Consider the following 13,444-nt stretch of genomic DNA (forward strand, 5'->3'; position numbering starts at 1 on the left):
CTCTCGTTAATGCTATAGAATTCCTGTATGTTACCACCTATATCCTCATTACACAGTAATCCGACTTGTAGTTCTCGTCTCTCCGCTAAGCCCCGGTAGCACAGGACGTGCTCACTTTTGAGCACTGTATATGCTTTTTTCGTCCTCCTAACTTCTCTGAGCCCTATTATATACCATTTACTGACCTCTAATTCCTCCAATAGCACTGCTGGTCTCGCCTCACTAGATAATGTTCTATCGTTAAACGTTTGAAGTTTATTATGATTTTGACAATACAAGATTGTCATGGCGCCGGAGCAAAAGGCGAGACTCTACACGCCTGACTAGGCCAGTGGCGCCACGAGCATAGCAGACATCCGTGCACAAAAATTTATACGTATATATACATAATACACACCTATATACATACTTATATATGCATGTATATATAAGAATGACAAAAATATACAAACAATAAATCAATGCAGCACAATAGGTACAAATAATGCAAGTGAAGAAATAAAGGAGGTACAGAATACGGAAAGGCCAAAAGCCAAATTTGAACCAAAAGTGTTGCAACGGATAAAATTGCATATCAGTCGAAAAACAGAAAATATTTAGAAAAAACAGGTGTCAATTGTCGGACAATACAGTTTTGATTTATTTCTGAATATTGAAATCGCTGAGGAATCTTGCATGATATAAAATAAAGCATGCTCATCATTAGGTTAATTAGGCATCTGCCACTGTAAAAGGTGATTGCCGTAGTTTTTTCTGGTTTTTCCCTTAATGAAGTTCCTAGCTCTTAAAGTGCAAGTTGTGGTATTAGTATATATAGAAAAAAGTTCTCACGATTACTCATGAATTCGAAATGTTCTTTTTCGGAAACTTTTGTTTATATAGATTAGCGTCGCTCAAGCAACTGTCCTGGTGAAAGTACTCAGAGTTATGTTCGTACATCGATAGGTTATCAATAACACGAACACACTTTTTCTGCATTTGGAATAGAGTTTCCAAGTTGGCTTTAGAAGTAGCGCCCCAGATAAGTAGACAGTAGTGGAATCCAGAATGAATAGTAGAGAAGTATAACAGGCGTTTAAGTTTAACGCTTAAGCGCCCGCAGGGAATATATTTCCCACTTCATTCAAATGCTTATGCTTGCCGAAGGCATGTGACTTCGCTTACAATAGTGTGGCGCCCTCCAGTGTAAGGTCTTGGAAACGTAGCTAAAAAAAAGAATGGTTTCTTTTGCGACCCGCTAGGTGCCACTGCACGTTTTCTGGAACTTGGCGCCTTTTTTTTGTTCCGAGTGCCCTGGCGCACGTCGATCGCCACGAGGAGATCAAATTACGGATGCTGTGTCCCCTGCTGCCAGTGAAGTAAGTAAATTATATACAATCGATATTTTGAAGTCTCCTATAACGTATTATAGTGTTTTAAAGCCTTGTTCAAGCTGTCATGTGAGAAAAATGTGGTGTTAATCAGGCCTGTCATGTGGGAACATATTTCCCTACGGGCTTTGCATGGAAACTCAGGCCAGTGTCCCTATCTTTTCTCTGCCTCCAGATGGCCGGACGTCTGACTGCAGAAGAGGCTTTAGATCTGTTTTTTCCACTTCCTGACGATATAGACCACTCGACGGATAGTGAAGAAGATGACGATGTTGATGAGCCAGCAGCAGTTACCCGATCGAAAGATCTAGACGACAGCATTGCAGCTTGCATCAACTCCTCAGATGCCAACTGGAGCAGCGATAGCGTTGCAGAACATGAAAGTGATGATGAAGATTGGGGCATGTGCTCTCTTCCACATGAAAAAAGCATTCCGAAATTTTCGTCATTTCCGCCAGCGTCGTCACAGCTCCCCGAGACGTGCACACCTCTGCAGATTTTCGATGCACTGTTTGGTGAAACTGAGGAAATTCTTGTGCGTGAAACCAACTTGTTTGCAAAACAAGAAAAGTTAAAAGGGTGGAAAGACACAACAATCGAAGAGATGCGTGCATTTGTAGGTATGATAATAAAGATGGGTTTTCACAAGCTCGAGAACCGAAGGTATTGCTGGTGTACCGACAGCGACCTCACCGTAACTGCGATCAATAGCATCATGCCAAGATGCCGATTTTTTATGCTTTTACGGGCTCTCCATGCTAATGACAACACAACGTCAGTGCCAAAAGGTGAGCCAGGTCATGACCCATTGCACAAGATACGGCTGCTTATGACGTCAGTAATGAGCGAATTTGGAAAGTGCTACCAACCATCTTCCTGCTACTCAATTGACGAGAGCATGGTTCGTTTCAAGGGGAGGAAGTCCTTCAAGCAGTATATGCCTCTAAAACCTATCAAGCGCGGCTTCAAAGTCTGGGTGCGCGCAGATGCCACTACTGGTTTTGTGATCCAGTTTGACGTTTATACCGGAAAAGAGAGTGATGTAAGCGGCTTAGGCACTCGTGTGGTAAAGAAGTTCAATGAGGAACTGGCACAAACCGAGTGTCTTGTGGTGTTCGACAACTTCTTTTCGTCGCCAGAACTGCTCCAGAACCTCTTCGAAGAAGGTATCTATTCAGTCAACACAGTACGACAGCAAACGAAAGGGCTTCCCGAGATTCTCAAGAACAAGAAGAAGATGAAAGAAGGGGATCACACCTTCCGTGTAAAAGGGAATGTGGCGGCCCTACAGTGGCAAGACAAGAGGCTTGTGAACATACTCACGACTGCCCACAATCCCTCCACACAGTGAATGTCTCTAAGAAAGCACAGGATGGCACTAAAATTGACCTGCAGTGTCCTCTTGCTATAGTCGAGTACACGAAATACATGCGTGGAGTAAACCGCTTGGACAAGCTAAGGGAGTACTACACGGTCAGCAGAAAGTCTCGAAAGTGGTGGATGCGTCTCTTTTATTTCATTCTTGACTGCGCTCTTGTAAACAGCTATGTGCTGTACCATCTGTCAAATGTTGGTTGCGATGACCACGTACACTTCCTAATAAGGCTGTCAAGGCAGCTTGTCAACGGCTACACAAACAGGAAAAGATCAGCTGCCCTTGCGCCACGACGACCTTCCATCAAAAAGCCTGAAAAAAATCTTCGCGTGCCAGATGAAACTCGCTTTGCCGCCACACCCCACTTCCCAGAAGGGGCAACATCGTACAAGCGCTGCAGGTATTTCTCCTCTGCCAATAACGACAAAAGGTCAAAGATCATCTGTTCAACGTGCAAGGTTCACCTCTGCGTTGTTCCTTGCTTCATGAAGTTTCACCATAAGTAGGACAGCCCTCATAGCCCACAGGGAAGAATATTTCCATAGCTGTGTTTCCCACCGCATACAAGCTGATGCATTCTTTTGCTTGAAGATGGCTTGAGAGACTAATAAAGATTGTTTTCGAAACGTTTAGCCAATTTTTTCATAGTAGAAGCACTATGGGCTTTTAAGGGTTAAAAGGTAACTGCGTGCCATGCTTATTCAGAATACCGATTAATTGTGCTATGCTACGTTTAATATAACTTACGTGATGCGTCCACCCTAGATTGTCAAGGAAGTGTACACCCAAGAACTTGTACTGGGTAACCCTTTTAAGTGGTTGAGATTGAAATATTACAGAAGATGCGAATTTAACTGACTTGCTATTAGCAGTAAAAACAACATACTTTGTTTTTTTAACAGGTAGGCTCAAGTGATTAGCCGATAACCACACTGAAAGGGAATTTAACCAGTTGGTAATAAGAGGAATTACAGTACAGATGTTATCAGAGGAGAAAAAACGTTTCTATCATCGGCACATAATACAATATCGGGTGTTTCTGGCATTGTCACGATATTATTAATATAAAGCAGGAGAATCGTAGGACCTTAGATAGAAGCCGGTGGGACACTGTACCTAATGTTTGCTAAATCTGATTTTATGCTGTTGATTTCCACAAATTGGGAGCGGTGTGGTAGACAGCTACGCAGTAAGTCTAAAGCAATACCTCTGATTCCATAAAAGGGTAATTTAGAAAAAAGTATGTGATGTTTGATTGAATGAAATGCTTTAAAGTCTAAAAGTAGGCCTAATGTGTATCGTTGGTTTTCTATATTGCCAAAACTTTTATTACGTATTTCAAGTAACGCAGATTCAGAGGATTTACCCCTTTAAAAGCCATACTGAATCAGGGATATAAGGTTATACTTTTGCATGTGTCCAGTTATTCTAGAATTTAGTGCTTTTTCAATAATTTTAGAAAAAACTGGAAGTATGAATATCGGCCGATAATTAGGGCGCATTCACACCGAAGGCGGGGCGGGCAAAGCGGGCAGGCGGAAAGCGGAAAGCGGCGAAAACCTCCTCGCCGAGCGGGCAAAGCAGGCGGAAAACGCGGCGGGCAGCCCGATCTCTCTCGGACCGATTTTTTCCGCCCCGCCGGAGCTTCCCGCTTTCCCGCAGCAAACCAGGGCTCGAGAAGACAAGCCGACTCAAAAGGCATCCACCGAGACAGCTGGATTTTGCGCTGCACTTTTGATCGACACCATTAAATGTTGCGCGATGCTATGTGACAAGAGACACGACGTACTCAAGGACACTGAATACAAGCATCAAAGCACTGACATGACCAATTCGCTCTCGTTCTTGCAAGGCGGGGCGGACCCACCAGCGGTGTTGGCGGGTGGTCTTCGAGCTTTCTGCTGCTTGTCTTGAAAAGCTCCTGAAGTAGCGACGAGTAGAATGCCAACTATTTCGTCGTCTTCGTCCGAGCTGCTTCACAAGTGGTTAGCAAGCGCGAGCGGGCCTCCAGATGACGGTGGCGCGGTGACGACGCTCGCGCGCGCGCGTTGAGGAAGGGCGACTGGTGCCAAGAGATGGCGACACGTGTGCCACGAGAACGCCGGATGCTCCACCTTCGCTGTCACGCGGGCCGCCAGGCAAGCCGTCCGGTCTGAACAGGCGCGCGCGCTCACCGCCTCGCCGCGTTGAAGATCCGCTTGGCCGCTTAGACGCTCCGCTTTCGGTGTGAATGTGCCATTAGTGATGCAATCAGTTGCGCCACCTTTATGCAAGACGACGATCCTAGCAATTTTCATGTTATCCGAAAATGTGCCTGTAGAAAAGACGATGTTTGTTATGTCACAAAGAACAATGCACAATAAATCCGCGACTGCTTTAATTGGTGCTACTTAAATACCGTGATAACCACAAGAAGAGCTTTTCTTTAAATTGCTAAGAATGTGTGCTATTTCTGTAGGTGTAACAGGACGAAAATACATAGTATTATGCAAACTGGTGTTAATATGGTCCTTGAGCTGTGGCTAACTTCCGAGTCAAAGGAGCGAAATCACAAGAACTGTTGATTGAATACTTCAGCGAGGGATTTACCGCTTAGCACTTTATCGCCGTACGTAAGTTCCTGGTGAACGCTGTTTTTTGGGTACCGCAATTGGTCCTTCAGAGTTCGCCAAGTTTTTTTAGGGTCATAAAGAATGTCCGTAAATTTGTTAGCGTAGTAAATAACTCGTGACTTTTTTATGCCGGCATTTACCATTTTCCTGACTTTTTTATTGCTTAATAATTTCTATGCCCTTATATTTCGCGAAGTTGCCGAAGAGCCTATCTCGTGCTTTGATTTTCTTGACTAAGTCATAGGTAATTATGACTAAGTCATAGGTTTTCTCGCTTTCTTAAGGTTTCTAACAGTTACCAAATGAAAAGAATGTTTGTAAATTTCAATGATTTCCACGAGAAAACTGTGGTGTAAAAGGTTTGAATCAGATTTATCTTTATGTAAAATTTCATTCCAGTTCACAGGTGGGATATTTTGACGGAAATTATCTATTGCGCGCTTAGTTATCACCCGCGTAGTTTTTGTCGAGTGTTCTGTGATAACCTGTGGAAACGTGCGCTTAGGAATGAAGCAGAACACAGGTAAATTATCACTGATTGCACTTACAAGCACTCCCGCTTTCACGTCACTTTCAATATAATTAGTCAGACACAAATCATTAAAGAATTCACTGGATGCAGAGACGCGAGTAGGCAGAGCAATGTTGTTTGAAAAGCCATACATTCATAACAGGTCAACAAATTGATTAACTGATGTGTTACCAGGTTGCAACAAATCAATGCCACCCGTTTTACCAGGTTCAGATTTGAATGGCGGCCTACCAAATATTCATCGCATATTCATCAGTTAATTGCTAGTGATCCATTTGGTCGTAATAATTATACAGTGGGTAGCGACTGCTGGAGTATGTTTTGTAATATGCACCACTAATAGTGGCCACATTTATTTATAGGCGAATATCATGCAAAAGTTAGAAACGCACGACATTGGCATAAGCTAGGCTGACGGACGCGGTTATGTATTAGCCTTACCTGCAGTGAACCTTGGTGCTGATGTATTAAACAGTCAGATGTTCAGTAGGGGTGCGAAATATGCTTCTTGCCGTAGTCGAGGGAAACGCTGCCTGGGGAACGACGAAAAATTTCCGCGGCAAATGCTGGCAGTTCTTTCAAGTGCCGGTGCTCGGGCCTTTTAACACGTCGCTACTGATTTACCCTCACCAGCCAGCGGTCTTAAAAGTAGCCTGTGAATAATCCGACGCCCACTCCAAGTATGGAGATTCAGGGACAAAAATACGAGCATGTAGAAGCTCTCATAGATGCAAAAAAATCGGTTAGGTGGGGGCACCGGCATACCCAGAAGCGAAGCTGTCTCTACCAGAGAGAGCTGGGCACGAATAAAAAAGGAATAGGAGGTATTCTACTTCGGAATATTCAGTATTCGCAAAAGCCTTATTTTGCGTCGTGACCCGCTCCTCATATTGATCAGAGAAATTCACCGAACGAAAGCGTGTCTTCGTGGAAGCCACGTGCTGTTGAATGCGCGCAAATATATAGCCTTCAATATCGAAAGCTACTACGCATACGTTGTATCAACACAACTGAACACGCTGATTCTTGACGAGCATGTAAAGTGAACGTATTTGCTATATTGTACTTTTACGCATTCCGTGAAATTATCTTGGATCAGATCTTGAAAGTTACGGGAAAAAATATAGCAGCGTGCCCCATAGAACGCTAGTGAAAGCTTAAAATGCCCACCGAGCAATTACAAACCCCACCGACCATTCCGCGCTACAAAATGACCTATCGCGCAAAAAAACTGGTGTAATACTTGGTTCATATCAATAAATGCATCTAATACTACGGTGATGTCTATTCATCGTCGTCGTAATTACGATATGCCTAATTATAGCATCAATACTATGGAGATTGCCACAACTCATTAATTCAAATATCTTGGTGTATATATCTCACGGGGCTTAACTTGGACCTGTCATGTTAACCGCATAATAAATTCTGCTAATTTTACTCCAAGTTATGAACCTCGTAACCTTATCTTCGCTCTACCCTTTATTAAAAAACTTGTTTTTCAAACTTTTGTGCTCCCAAAGCTGGATGTACCCATGCTAATTTTGACCCCACCCACAATAACCTTAATACCACCCTCAAGTTTCCTCAGAACTGCGCGACATGATTTATTCTGTCTAATCATTCGTAAAATTCAAACATCTCAGCCCTAAAAGCCCAAATAAGGTCACCCTCTCCAGCCTCATGTCTGAACCTTTTTCATAAAGTTTTCCACTCTTTGTCTTTAGAGAAACCCCGTCACATTGCCCCAAACAGTCACTCTAACAAAATATATCTCCCACAAGCCGATACTATGACGTTTCAGCAATAATTTTTTCTCCGCATAAAGTGAGACTGGAATGGCCTGCTCACCAAAGTTGTCACTATCTCATCGACTAACTTGCATGCAAGCGGCTGATCAAAAATATCCAGTTGTAACTTGTAGTATTTTTGTTTGCCATTAACCGCCAACTCCCTCATGTAATTTCTCAACAAGAGACCCCTGAGGAAATAAATAAATAAATAAATCTAGACCGAGGCGAGAATTGTACTTAGAAGGAGAAAGACGAAGGTTGCGAAGGCCTAGCGCGATCGACTTTACAGATACCTTACGCTTTCCAAGAGCTCACCCAGGCTGTCTTTATGTAGGGGGAAATGCTTAATAAATGTGCCTGGTGTAGTTTTGACGAAACACAAACAAGTACGGCATGGCCTTACTGCAGTCACAAAATTGTGTTTCTTTTTTAATGTTATAGAATGTTTAACTGGTCCCTGCTTCAACATATTTTAACACAGATGCCGCTAGTACCGAACTTGGCAAATTTTCTGCATATTCCGCCCATATATAAATATTTTGTGAGTTTTGGAGGTAAATCTTTATTTTAGTCAAATAATGTAAGCGCAATAATTATGGAATTATAGCGGCCAAGTGTACTCCTGCGGGTTTCACCAGTGCAAGTTAGCACATCAGATGACTCCGCATCCTACGTTTTCCCAACACGATCGGGTATTTCTCACTGCTCCTTTCCGGACGTTTTCATACTTCAATAATTCTTAAGAACGGGAGAATATTTCATCAAAACATCTGTTTTTTGATACGCCGAAAAATTATTATTTGCCTGCACGTGCATGTGCACGTGCAACCCGTACGCACTACAATTTGCACGTGCGACAAATATTGTTACGTGATGATATCACTTACTTGCAGTCTAGGTGATGAATTTGTACAGAGTGCGTAGCTATATTTCGTGTTCATTTACTTTTTATGATGTTTCATAGCATGTAATTGCAATTCCCAGCTCGCAGAGGAAACCCGCTGGATGAATCCAATTGCTGGAGAATGGCTAGGTAAAAGAGCTGCATGCGAGGAGTCAGGTGGTTAGGCCGGCAGCCAGCCCCCGTCAGGCACCAAGTAGGTCAAATCACCGAAGTCAGCTGCGACGACGACAAATGGATAAGTATAGCGGGGCAGCAACTTTGGTATTAGATACGTTTGCTTTACGCGCTATAGAGCCAGACAGAATCGCCTTCCGACAAAGTGCTTTCCGCTATCATAGCTCTCCTTCAATTGACATTGGGACACCCCACTACAAATACGAACGATATGCGAACGATATCACTTCCTTTTTCGGCAATTCACACCATTTTGGGAATCGAGTACTCGCCTTCAAAGTTAAAGGATACTGTTGTGGCCATACAGACGACTGGAATAAAACGACGACAATATGTGGCGAGTGGAAGCACGAATTTCAGTCCTTGTGATGAGAGGAACCGCCCACATCACCAGCGTGTTAGTTAAAGGTCTATTCTTATGATCTGCAGGACCTTTGGTCTAGGTATGGCTGAATGTCGAATAATTTAGTTACGAGCCGCAGAGACGAAGCAATTCTAGCCCCGCCTCAACAACAGACAACAACGATAACTATTGATGACACATGGAGGGTTAGCACGAAGGATAAAAAAGTAAAACGAGAACATGTAAACGAGAGCAGCTGTATAACATGGCAAGGCTAAATATTGTCACGTGGTAGTGACGGTGAAGAAAGACGCAGTACGGTGGAATACAAAACTAGCTTTTATTGGGCGAACCTGTGCCTACAAAACAGGCTACACTTACAGCACAACGATAGCGGCGAACACGGTCGGCGACCGTCGGAAATTTGATCAGCGGGTCAAGCGCGTCGGCTTTTATAGAGCAGTCTTCGAATGTTCCAGACTAATCGCTCGGACCCGCGTGCCTTCCACAAAGTTCTACACCATTCGCGTTACGCGATGAAATCAGATAACACAAGGTTCGGCGACAACAGACAGCTGGGTCGAAGCATCGATAACTTTCCAGAAACGTCGGATACATGAAGGTGCGTACCGCGCTGTGCGATAACATTTGTTAGGCGGCAAAACTTGTCGCCCGATAAAGACAAGTACACGTGTCAATACCCCCCTCTTAAAAAGCATCGACCCGATGCTGCAAACAAACGAAAGTAATAAATAAGCACTCATAGCAAAGAGAAAAAAAAACAAAATATGTAAAGTTCGTTAGCGTCCGTAAAATGGTTTAAGACGCACCACGTGGACCACTTCAGGTCGTGGGCGACGTCGCTGTGAATGCGAAATGCCATCTGGCACGACCTCATAGCCCAGTGCGCCAATACGTCGGATGACCTTGTAGGGTCCGAAATAGCGTCGCAATAGTTTTTCACTCAGTCCTCGTCGGCGTATCGGGGTCCATACCCAAACACGGTCGCCGGGCTGGTACTCGACGAAGCGTCGTCGGAGGTTGTAGTGTCGGCTGTCGGTCCTCTGCTGGTTCTTGATTCGCAGGCGGGCGAGCTGTCCGGCTTCTTCGGCGCGCTGGAGAAGGTAGCGACGTCAAGATTCTCTTCGTCAGTTACGTGCGGCAGCATGGCGTCGAGCGTCGTCGTCGGGTTCCTGCCGTAAACCAACTTGAACGGCGTGATCTGCGTTGTTTCTTGCACCGCCGTGTTGTAAGCGAATGTTACGTACGGCAGGATGGCATCCCAGGTCTTGTGTTCGACGTCGACGTACATCGCTAGCATGTCGGCGAGGGCCTTATTCAGCCGTTCCGTAAGACCATTCGTCTGCGGGTGGTAGGCCGTTGTCCTCCTGTGCCTTGTCTGACTGTAGTTCAGAATGGCTTGAGTGAGCTCCGCTGTAAAGGCCGTTCCTCTGTCGGTGATGAGGACTTCTGGGGCGCCATGTCGCAGCAGGATGTTTTCGACAAAGAATTTCGCTACTTCGGTGGCGCTACCTTTCGGCAGTGCTTTAGTTTCAGCGAAGCGGGTGAGGTAGTCCGTCGCCACGACGATCTACTTATTTCCGGTTGTTGACGTCGGAAAGGGTCTCAACAAGTCCATCCCGATCTGCTGGAATGGTCGGCAAGGAGGCTCGATTGGTTGTAGTAATCCGGCTGGTCTTGTCGGTGGTGTCTTGCGTCGCTGACAGTCTCGGCATGTTCTGACATAACGGGCGACGTCGGCGGTCAGGCGCGGCCAATAATACCTTTCCTGTATCCTCGACAGCGTCCGGGAGAATCCAAGGTGCCCAGCGGTTGGATCGCCGTGTAGGGCGTAGAATACTTCTGGACGCAGTCCTGGCGGGACAACAAGAAGGTAGTTGGCGCGCACTGGTGAGAAGTTCTTCTTTACGAGCAGGTTGTTTTGAAGCGAGAACGAAGATAATCCTCGCTTAAATGCCCTAGGAACAACGTCGGTGTGCCCTTCCAAATACTCGATGAGGTTTTTCAATTCCGGGTCTGCTCGCTGCTGTTCAGCGAAGTCTTCTGCCCTTAAAATGCCGAGGAAGGCGTCATTATCTTCGTCATCTTGCGGCGGCGAGTCAATGGGGGCGCGTGATAGGCAATCGGCATCAGAGTGTTTTCGTCCGCACTTATAGGTTACAGTGATATCATATTCTTGCAGTCTTAGGCTCCACCGAGCCAGCCGGCCTGAAGGATCCTTTAAATTCGCTAGCCAACAAAAAGCGCGATGGTCGCTGACGACTTTGAATGGCCTGCCATAAAGATAAGGGCGAAATTTAGCTGTAGCCCAAACGATGGTGAGGCATTCCTTTTCGGTCGTAGAATAGTTGCCTTCCGCTTTTGAGAGCGACCGGCTAGCGTAAGCTATCGCTTGTTCGACTCCGTTTCTCCTCTGGACTAGAACGGCACCGAGGCCTAGGCTACTGGCGTCAGTATGGATTTCGGTATCGGCGTACTCGTCGAAGTGCGCAAGTACCGGCGGCGACTGCATGCGTCGTTTGAGTTCTTCAAATGCGTCGGACTGCGGCGTTTCCCACTTGAACTCAACATCACATTTAGTTAGCCGTAGCAACGGCTCAGCGATGCGTGAAAAGTCCTTGACAAATCGCCTGTAGTAGGCACACATGCCAAGAAATCTACGCACTGCCTTCTTGTCGATGGGCTGCGGGAACTTTGCAATGGCAGCTGTCTTCTGTGGGTCGGGGCGAACTCCAGACTTGCTGATGACGTGGCCTAGGAATAGAAGCTCATAGTAAGCGAAGCGGCACTTTTCTGGCTTCAGAGTGAGCCCTGATGACTTGATGGCCTCTAGTACTGTCGCAAGCCGCCTAAGGTGATCGTCGAAATTTTCGGCGAAGACGACGACCTCATCCAAGTAAACAAGACAGGTCTGCCACTTCAATCCGGCTAACACCGTGTCCATGACGCGCTGGAATGTTGCAGGCGCCGAGCAGAGTCCGAATGGCATGACCTTCAACTCGTAGAGGCCGTCTGGCGTGATGAAGGCGGTTTTTTCGCGATCTCTCTCGTTGACTTCTATTTGCCAGTAGCCAGACTTGAGATCCATCGACGAGAAGTATTTTGCGTTGCAGAGCAGATCTAATGCGTCGTCTATCCGTGGTAGGGGGTATACATCCTTCTTTGTGATTTTGTTCAGTCGACGATAATCGACGCAGAAACGTAAGGTGCCGTCCTTTTTCTTCACCAAGACAACAGGGGATGCCCACGGGCTTTTCGACGACTGGGTGATCTCGTCGCGCAGCATCTCGTTGACTTGTTGTCTTATAGCTTCACGTTCTCGCGGCGAAACTCGGTAAGGGCTTTGGCGGAGTGGTCGAGCGCTTTCCTCGGTTATTATGCGATGCTTGGCGACTGGTGTTTGTCGAATCCTCGAAGACGTCGAAAAGCAGCCTTTGTATCGTTGGAGCAGACTTTTGAGCTGCTGTTGCTTAATCATGGGAAGACTGGGATTAATGTCGTAGTCTGGTTCGGGAACCATGGTCGTCGGGGTAGATGCGGCGGAATCCGAGAGGACAAACGCATTACTGGTTTCTAGAATTCCCTCGATGTACGCGATCGTCGTGCCCGTGTTGATGTGCTTGAACTCCTGGCTGAAGTTTGTCAGCAACACTTCAGTTTTCCCTCCATGCAGTCGAGCGATCCCTCTTGCGACTGCAAATTTCACGGTCTAGCAGTAGACGTTGGTCGCCCTCGATGACGCCTTCTACGTCGGCAGGCGTTTTAGTGCTGACCGAAATAACAATGCTGCAGCGAGGCGGGATGCTGACTTGACTTTCGAGCACACTTAAGGCACGGTGACTACTAGAGCTCTCCTGTGGTATCGCTCGATCTTCCGACAGCGTTATGGACTTCGACTTCAGGTCAATGATTGCGCCGTGTTGGTTCAGGAAGTCCATGCCGAGAATGACGTCTCGCGAACACTGCTGCAGGATAACGAAGGTGGCAGGGTAAGTCCGGTCATGAACGGTAATTGTTGCCGTGCAGATTCCAGTTGGGGTAATTAGGTGTCCTCCAGCAGTCCGAATTTGGGGGCCCTCCCTTGCAGTCTTAACCTTCTTCAACTGGGCGGCGATGTGTCCACTCATTACGGAGTAATCGGCCCCTGTGTCGACTAAGGCAGTGACTGCGTTGCCGTCTAGAAGTACATCGAGGTCGGTGGTTCTTTGTCTGGCGTTGCAATTGGGTCTTGGCGTCGGATCACGGATGCGTCGTGTTGAACTGAAGCTGGAACGTCGCGTCGTCAAGTCGTGTTTCGTCGGTGTAGTCTTGGCTTCCCGA

At 46.2% G+C, this 13,444-nt stretch overlaps 2 long non-coding RNA genes across 3 annotated transcripts in view; one reads left to right on the forward strand and one right to left on the reverse strand.

Moving 5' to 3' along the window:
• LOC135909585 (uncharacterized) overlaps window positions 1-6,524 on the reverse strand; it is a 59,537-nt gene extending 53,013 nt beyond the window's left edge. Inside the window, exon 1 of the long non-coding RNA XR_010566747.2 lies at window positions 6,331-6,524. This is a non-coding gene — a long non-coding RNA (uncharacterized lncRNA). The remainder of the gene's footprint in view (window positions 1-6,330) is intronic.
• LOC135909586 (uncharacterized) overlaps window positions 1-13,444 on the forward strand; it is a 51,461-nt gene that overhangs the window by 23,162 nt on the left and 14,855 nt on the right. The window contains exon 3 of one of the 2 annotated variants that reach the window (XR_010566748.2): window positions 5,204-5,351. The exons of the other annotated variant lie outside the window; for it this stretch is intronic. This is a non-coding gene — a long non-coding RNA (uncharacterized lncRNA). Of the gene's footprint in view, window positions 1-5,203; window positions 5,352-13,444 lie in introns of those variants that run through there. 2 annotated transcript variants of the gene reach the window in all.

Source organism: Dermacentor albipictus, chromosome 7, assembly GCF_038994185.2.
Source record: "Dermacentor albipictus isolate Rhodes 1998 colony chromosome 7, USDA_Dalb.pri_finalv2, whole genome shotgun sequence".
NCBI lineage: Eukaryota > Metazoa > Arthropoda > Arachnida > Ixodida > Ixodidae > Dermacentor > Dermacentor albipictus.